Here is a 9,213-nt window from a genome sequence, read left to right on the forward strand (position 1 = left end):
AGCTTTACATGCTCAAGTGTGTCTACAGCTACAGCTACACAAAAGAGGAAGTTGTCCACACGCTCACTGATGTGTCTGCCACAATGTGTGCACATATCTCCAGGTAAACCAAGACACAGGGAGGAAATTTTCAGCACAGAGAAATCCCATGTGGTATTCAGATAAGATTCTCTAAATTCCTTCATCACACTGAGGATTGGTGTGTAACCTTTCTGACAACAGACAGGGAGGCCTTTTTGTCTTGCTCAGTATTTCACCCCCAGTAACCCAGCTATCACACTCCACACATCCACTGTAAAATTATGTGGTGTGCGCCGCTACATTTTTGTAACATTATTTCCTGCAAAATGATTGAACTGCCAGTCTCCTTGTAATTACCTAAGGGGTGCAGGCAATGGCACAGCCAGTAAAAGGCTGATGAGGGAGTATTGAATTTGCACTTCAATTAGAGTGCTTATAAAGTGTGGATTACACAAGGACTCCAGGGCCAGAGCTTTCACTCAATTACCACAGTGCACTATGGGAGGAGGGACAGCAGGCAGGAGGGGTGGACAGCAAAGACATGGGGGTGAAGGAGCAAGGTGGTGGAAGAAGACCTGAGCCAATACTTTAATCAGGATAGATTCATGCAAAGGCAAGTCCAGAGAAAAGGATTAAATGTGGAGAAACAGTTGGAGGGAGGTCCATTCATGTGTAACTCAGGTCTCCGTCCCTATGCTCTAACCTTGGGTTGAACAAGGATTTCTGAAAGCACAAAGCCATCTGAGTTATTAAACTTCCCAGCACCATGCTGATTTGAAATGCCTGTGAATGTGCATTCATTTCCATTTTCCATTTTTTCTGTTGTTTAAACAAGTCTCCTTCAAGTTGAAGGGGGTATACAGAGAGATCTGTTCAAAAGGAGCAATAAAAAAAAAACGGAACAATGTGTCTGAGTCCCTGAGTAAATTCTCAAATGGATTATTGAGCCAACGAGTGAAAATCACCGGCCATTTAGAGTGGATTTGTCTGCAAGGCAGCGATAAACGGCAGCTCGCCTTGCTACGGCTTAGCCTCTCGATTCTGGGAAGGAGATGCTTGAAGGACACGCTTTTGGAGTAAACAGGGCAAGGGAAAATAATTTTAAAAAAAAATTCAATTTGATTGCTTGGCTGAACTTATAAAGACAATGTCAGATGATGTGACTGTGAATGATTAATTGTTTTAGATTCTTAAGAGGAGCTACTGGTTCTCAATTATTTGTTGTGATTTACAAAAGAAGAATGAAGAGAGCAGGGTAGAAACACAGAAACAAAGAGGGGCTGAAGAAATCCCTTTTAGGGTAAAATAAGTTAAGTGGGCGAAAAAACACATTATGAAATATCTCGGCTAAGTATAGGTAGGTTACCTGAATATAATTTGACAGCCTTATAAGATGTAACTGGCAGTTACTGGAACACAAACCTCATGCTAATTGGATATGTGAACGAACAAATAAAGGGAAACCTAACAGCTAACTGCAGAAAAGGATTTTATATCTGCACGTACCTTTAATCTCCCAGACTCCATCCCTTTTTCTGTCTGTTTAGATCATCTCCTTCCCCTCTACCTTTCTCTCCCTCTCTCTCACTCTCTCATTTCTACTGTCAACAAAGAATGTGCAGGCTTCCCACAGGCCCTAAAGGAATCTCTCACACTGCACTCACATAATCACTTCAGACCCGGCTGTTTAGGCCGACATCTCCACTGGGACTTACCAGCCGCACACTGCAGGCCAAATCAGACCGCTGAGTTTTAAAAAAAAAAAAAAGCACACAAAAAAAACCAACTGCAACACTGAAACAAAGAAGTGCAAGTCAGACAGAAGAGCGCGACCAGTCTGAGAACATCAAGGACTGGTCTTTTGGTGGCTGAGTGTCATACTCTCTTCCTTCAGTAATGGGATGATTTGGTGCCCTCCTGTATGGATAGAGCAGACTTTAAGAAGCTTTCTTTGAGGACACAATAAACACCCACGCATGTGTATGAACAGAGAATGCATGCATTCATGAGACTGTTTGTGTTTGTGCAGCAGGGCAAGCACCATCCTTTGGCTGTCATCAGCCCAGTTCAGAATCCACCATGCTTTCCAAAGACTAAATGTGATCTAGCGCTTCCTCTACTTATATCAAAGAAGCTGCATTTAATGACATGTGTAATGACTCCTTCCATTGGCAAATGGGCTTTATTTGAAACCTCCAGAGCCGTCAGAAAGAAGAATTCTCTCCTCCAATTAGAGGCATTCTTTGGAAGACAGATTTGCTGTTCTTGGCGAGGATCATTTTTTCAAAGATAGAGAAAGAGGAGCAGTTGATGCTTTGTCCCCGGCTAATGACAGGCTCAAGCAGGCTGGAAATGCATTAAACTATCAAGGTGGGAAAATATTTTTTAACAAAGGTAGGCAACTGCGAAAGCCTTATGGGAGCTGACAGCTTATGAAAACGAGTTAAATGCATATTGTGATTGGTCTCAAGCTCTCGCTACTGTGTTTAATGGTTGGTATCGTCATATGGTATTACCATAACTTTTCCCCCCCACTTTTTCTGTTTGTCTCAGGTCGTTTTCAAATTTTTTCAGGATCCACACTTGCTGCAGTAAAGCTTAAAAGTTAACAAAATAATTGTAAGTAGATAAATTGTTAAAAGTAGCAGGTTTTTGCTACAAGCATAGATTGACTGAGTCGACTAAATTATCCATCCACCCACTTTATTCCACTTATCCAGCTCAGGGTCACTGAGCAACTTTGCTGTGACGGTGAGAGGTATGGTACACAGGTTGCCAGTCTGTCACAGGCCCAACAGAGAGACAACAACCATTCACTCTTATTTTCACATCTACAGCCAATTTGGAAACACCAGTTAGGCCAACCCATCATGTTTCTGAACTGTAGGAGGAACCTGGAAAGGTACAAAGAAGGTGATGCAAACTCCACATAGAAAAGATCCAGCTTGGATTTAAACCAAGGCAGCAGTCCTAACCATCACACCATCGTGCCACCTCGACCAAGTTATTAATATCTTAATTAACAAATACAATACAAAAGTGTGAGACATAAGGCTCATAATGCTTGTTCTCATAACAAAGGCTGTGCTCGAAGCTCTCAAAAAGCGCATTTTGCTTCAGTTTTGTCTTGTATACGAATATTTGTGTAATAAAGTCACGTTTAGAAACTGAAAGGTTTTCAGAGGAAAATGTCTGTCATAATAAATGAGTGAGTTCAAATAGTTTAACAACCTGGCTCAAAAGCAGTAATATAATGTGGAAACTAAAACCAGTTTTAAGAAATGTGGCTTTCATTTTAAATTGCTTAATACACTCAGCTAAAGCGGTTGCAAGCCAGAGTTTAAAGGCAAGAAGTGCCATCTCCCCAAAGACAACCTCAGGCATGCCTTTGTGCACACATCATCAGTTGTAGTCAATCAGCAATTAAACCCAGGCAACACCTGAAGACTCTTACACTGCCACTGCAAGGCAGGGGTTGCAAAGGAGTGTAATAATACACATTTATTTTTAATAAGAACTATTTAAATCTAAGCAAATGCATTTCTTTGCTATGGTTTCGAAACTGTCTTTGAAGCATTATCTCAGCAATTTGATAATGTTCTTGTTTAATGCTGGGGAACTCTGAAAGGCAGATTAAAGAAGACAAATGAAAGCAGCAAGTGTGACGTTGTTAGTTCTTAGTCTCACAAGAATGAGCATAACCATGCACCAATCCAAAATATTTTGATTCCCAGCTGTTCATAACTGCTGTTCGTTTCAACAAAACTATCGTTAGTAGAAAGTAGGGTACTAATGACTGCAGCGCATCTTACTGAGATGTGAACACAGTGCACGGAAATACATCTGTGGAGCAATGAACTACTTTTTTGCAGACTATAGTGGTTTTCTTCTTCTTTTGACTGCTCCCTCTAAGAGTTAGTGGATCTTCTGCCTCCATCTCAATGTATCCACAGCATCCTCCTCTGTCACATCAAGCCTCTGCATGTCCTCCATCACTACACCCACAAAATCTCTCTGTGGTCTTCCTCTTTTCCTCCTCCTGGCAGCTCCATCTTGAGCATCATTTGCCCAGTATATCCACTATCCCTCATTTGTACATGTCCAAACCATCTCAGTGTCTCCAAACCGCAACCTCGAGTTGTCCCTCTGATGTACTCATTTCTAATCCTGTCCATCCTGCAAAAAACCAACTCCTCAAACCAGGTAACTTGAAAGAAAGAGAAATTAATTAATATAACAGAATACGTTTTAAAAATGTACTTAATGCACATTTAACTGCAAAACGAAACTAATGATGTGAGGACATATTTTACCAGTGTGTGGCTGAGGTCGTCACACCCAGGCTATAAAAACGTTTCCCACTGGATTCAGTAAAAGCACTTTGCCTATATTTTATATTTTGTTTATTAATGATATATGATATAATTAATTATTAATTTATTTATATTTATATAGAGATGTGGGGTGGGGTTGCAGCAAGGGACCATTACAAATTCCACATTTGTGTACAAACTTGCAATAAAACTGATTCTGATTTTGATTTGATTCACCCTTCTACTTGCCTCCTTCTTATTCACATACATCAGAATCAGAATCAGAAAGGGTTTTTATTGCCAAATATTGAGCAGGTTTACAACATTAGGAAATTGCTGCGGTACTTAGTGCAAACATACTGTCATATAACGCTTAAATAGACATAAAAATAAGAATTAAAAGTGCTAAGTAGATAGTTATATACATGAGTGCAGGTGGTGATCAGTGCCAAACATGGAATGATGCAGTGAACACAGCGTAGGGTCATGTGTTAGTGGTGGGAACAGTCATATGGTTATTGTTCATGAGTCCAACAGCAGAGGGGAAGAAACTGTTCTTATGGCGAGAAGTCCTGTTGCGAATGGACCGGAGCCTTCTGCCTGAGGGGAGCAGGTCAAACAGACTGTGTCCAGGGTGAGAAGGGTCAGCTGAGATCCGAGCTGCACGCCGCAGTGTCCTGGAGGTGTACAGGTCCTGCAGAGATGGGAGTCTGCAGCCAATCACCTTCTCAGCAGAGCGCACAACACACTGCAGTCTCTGTTTGTCCCTGATAGTGGCTCCAGCGTACCACACGGTGATGGAGGAGGTGAGGATGGACTCGATGATTGCAGTGTAGAATTGCATCATCGTCCGTGTTGGCAGGTGGAATTTCTTCAGCTGCCTCAGGGAGTACATCCTCTGCTGGGCTTTCTTAATGACGGAGGTGATGGTGGGCTCCCACTTCAGGTCCTGGGTGATGGTGGTACCCAGGAAGCGGAATGAGTCCACAGAGGTGATGAGGGTGTCGGTCAGGATGATGGGGGGGAGTGGGGCTGTGTGCTTCCTGAAGTCCACAATAATCTCCACTGTCTTCTGGGCATTCAGCACCAGGTTGTTGTGGCTGCACCAGGACACCAGACGTTCAACCTCCCTCCTGTAGGCAGACTCATCCCCGTCCAAGATGAGTCCAATAACGGTGGTGTCATCTGCAAACTTGATTAGCTTGACAGACTGGTGGGTGGAGGTGCAGCAGTTGGTGTACAGGGAGAAGAGCAGAGGAGAAAGAACACAGCCCTGAGGGGAGCCGGTGCTGATGGTCCGGGAGTCCGAGACATTCTTTCCCAGCCTCACATGCTGCTTCCTGTCCGTCAGGAAGTCAGCGATCCACCGGCAGATGGGATCAGGCACATTCATCTGGAAAAGCTTGCCTCGGAGATGGTCTGGAAGGATGGTGTTGAAGGCAGAGCTGAAGTCCACAAACAGGATCCTGGCGTAGGTTCCTGGGGAGTCCAGGTACATGTATTCTGTCTTGCTTGTACTGACACTGGGGACTGTGATGGTAACAGGAGAAAATTCCCATTTGATCAGAGAAGGGTATTCTCACTCCTAAATATGGCTGATGATGCCAGCTCAGAAAGACACACCAGTCACAGCGATAGTGAGAGAGGTCTCCCTCATATTTGGTCTCATCTCATATGAATCAAGACCATATTTTGCTACATTTTAACAAACTGGGTACTTAGCAATGTTTAGCATGCAGGATTAATGCAATGTAAATAAACATAAAAATATTACTGGTGCTTATTTTAACAATCAGAAAAAACAAATAATAAAGGAGAAGTGCAAACACAAAGCTTTCAAGCAGGACACAAACTACAGTCCTCTCACTAATAATCTTGTGACTGAAGCCTCTTCAAATTCACCGCCACCTTATACAGACTTTTTCAGACTGTTTGCTCTCAGAGTCGAGTACTGCCATGACCAGAGTGGCACTAACAACAAAGAACATCTTGCATGTAGCTTTGTAATGAAAGCTCCTGATAAAATGATGTATTTTGACACCTCAGGAGAAGAACAGGATGGTCAGAGCTCGCAACAAACTGTGTGTATCTTTGAGGTAATTTGTTTGAACAGCCCCATTAGTCCCTGGTGAGCCCAATTCCCCAAATCCCATAATCCAGCATTCCTATAATTTAACCTCATAGCATCTTTTATAAGATCTTCACTTTGTCCACACCTTGAAACTCCACAACCCCACAGGGTAAAACTACTTTTCTCTTTTCATTTTAAATTCTCAAGCCCAAGCTGAGAAATGTCGAAGGCATCATTAGAGGTTTTTAAAAATTGAACACTCCCTCCTGAGCCAAGGAAGACATGAAACAAGTTTTTTCACTGCCGGCATAGCAGCCAATAATTAACCTCAAATTTGTTTGTAAAATAGTTTGAATGACCCTTTTAAATAATGCTCATTTAACAATAGCCAGATGCAACAGCAAACATTTATTTCTACTAACAGAAAAAGGAAAGAAACAGTCATATAAGTTCAACATTTTTTAGCCAAAAACCCATAGTGCAAAGACACATCCTTGAAATCAGTATTAAAAATTGATTCTCCTACAATTACTCCAAAGAGGCCCTCTCTGTGTCTTTCAAACTGCATTCATTAGTTTCAACTAAAGTAGTTTCTGAGACAGAGAGGACACTGGGTGTCTTTCAAGGCTTTGGCACACTTGGCTTCATCTCAAACAAGCTTCACTATTACTCTGCATCTCATTCAGTAGATAAACAAGGACATGAGACAAACTGTCAAAAAGTCATGGTATGAAGAACAAACCAATCAGAAAGCTGTCAACAGCCTTTTGATTTGTCATTTAAATTAACCCCTTCATCTTCATGTTGGTGGGGTTTCTCTAAAAAGACTTCAACTGATTATTCAGCAGCTATTTTCTGCTCACTGACCAGCAGCCAATGCACACTGGAAAAGTACAAACTGGCTTATCTGTTTTCCTGACGCAGCCGGGGCATAATGACCTCATGCTACAGGTCAAAACATTTTTCTGTCCGCCATCCCCCAAATGAGGCTGCCTCTGGTCATTAGGGAGCAAGAGTTTTAAAAACACAGAAAAACAACCAGTGCTGTGGCCATTAAAGATGCCATCGACTTTTTAATTAAGTCTTATAAAGGGTCTATCAGTGCGAGGGGGATAATGAACGACGGCATAAAGCCAATCCCATCCCATTTCTATGCTTTTTGAGGCTTTAACAGATCTGTTCTCATTTCACGCTATTAGAGGAGGTCTGGGACCGTAACACTTAACAACTCAGCAGTCTCGGGTCTAATTTCTCATCATGTGCTATAATCCAATTCTGCGATTTCATGCAGCCGTTTTTGGGGGGGGGTTTTCATCTGAAGCTCAACAATCAAAGCAAAGAAAGTTTATCTAAATAGCCCTCTTTTAAAGATACCAGCAAAATACATTAAGATGTGTGTAGGACATAAAAAAGCTTTAAAGCAGCTATAATTGAAACATATGACTACAAACTGTATTTTCCATTACCTTTGAATCATGTTTCTGTGTTGTTTTTCAATTTCCTGCCAGCAATTATACAGTTTTGCAGAAAATAGTAATAGTATAAGGAAAAATAAAAGACACCACACAGTTAAATACTTAGAAGCTCAAGAGACCACATTTTTCAGGAGTTGGGGCGGTGAAATTAAGCTCAAATTGTTCATATGCCTCAGTGTCAGAGTTCTTTAACTAGCTTTGTTAACAGATGCCCAAATTAACTTATGGTCAAGGTATTAAAAAGGCTTAAAAGTAGCATTCAAAATACAGAGAGAAGTAAGATTTTTACAAAGTAAAAGCTTTCAAATTCAAATTCAAATTTTATTTGTCACACACACAACCATACACAGTGTGACATGAGGTGAAATGCCTGTAGCTGTGCAATGCAATGCCCGACCATTAAATGACAGTGGTTTTACAGTATTTACTATTTACAGGTTATACAAAATTTACAGATTTAACTTAGAAATTTACAGTAAAAAAATGTGCAAATAGCAGAAAGAGATTATAAATTATAGGAAGTGTGCATGAAGAAAAACCAGAATGCGTGTGGTGATGTGATGTGTGTGAGAGTCCAGTCTTATAGTGATGTGATGTGTGTGGGAGAGTCTAGTCCTACACCTGGTTCAGGGCCCGAGTAGCCTGGGGGAAGAAGCTCCTCCTCATTCTCTCTGTTTTGGCCTTAAGGGAGCGGAAGCGCTTCCCAGACCTCAACAGTGAGAAGATTCCATTGTTGTCCATTCTTTCAAGTGCTAGATGAAATATATTACTCTTGCCGACGTCAACAGGTCTTCTATCAGTGAACAGAGTGCTGTTCAGTGGGCTTCTTAGACTTTTCTGCATAAAAATGACCTACATCAGATTTTCAATCAAGTCTTAAAAGCATAAAAAAAACAATTTAAAAAAATCAGATAAAAAAAACATGTGCAGCTATCTGCCACTTCATTAGTTACACCGGCTAGTAGCAGGTTTTTGCTCTTAGAACTGCCTTTATTTTTCATGGTATAGATTCAACAAGATGCTGGAAAAAAATCTTTAGAGATCTTGTTCCACTTTGACATGAAAATTTGTCATCTCCACATCCATGATAAGAATCTGCTGTTCCACCCATATCCCAATGGTGCTCTATTGAATCAAGATTGGGTGACCGTGGAGGTTATTTGAGTACAAAAACTCAAGGTCATGTTCTAGAAACCAGTAAGAGATATTTAAATTTTGTTACATGGCACGTTATCCTGCTAGTAGAAGCCGTTAGAACTTGAGTACACTCTGATATTTTGTCTTTTTCTAATCATTTTCTGTAAAAACTAGAGATGGTTAGATGGGATGATCC

This window comes from Copadichromis virginalis, linkage group LG4, assembly GCF_057382275.1.
Source record: "Copadichromis virginalis isolate Kocher_CV1m ecotype Utaka linkage group LG4, C_Virginalis_male_GT1.1, whole genome shotgun sequence".
In the NCBI taxonomy this organism is placed as follows: domain Eukaryota; kingdom Metazoa; phylum Chordata; class Actinopteri; order Cichliformes; family Cichlidae; genus Copadichromis; species Copadichromis virginalis.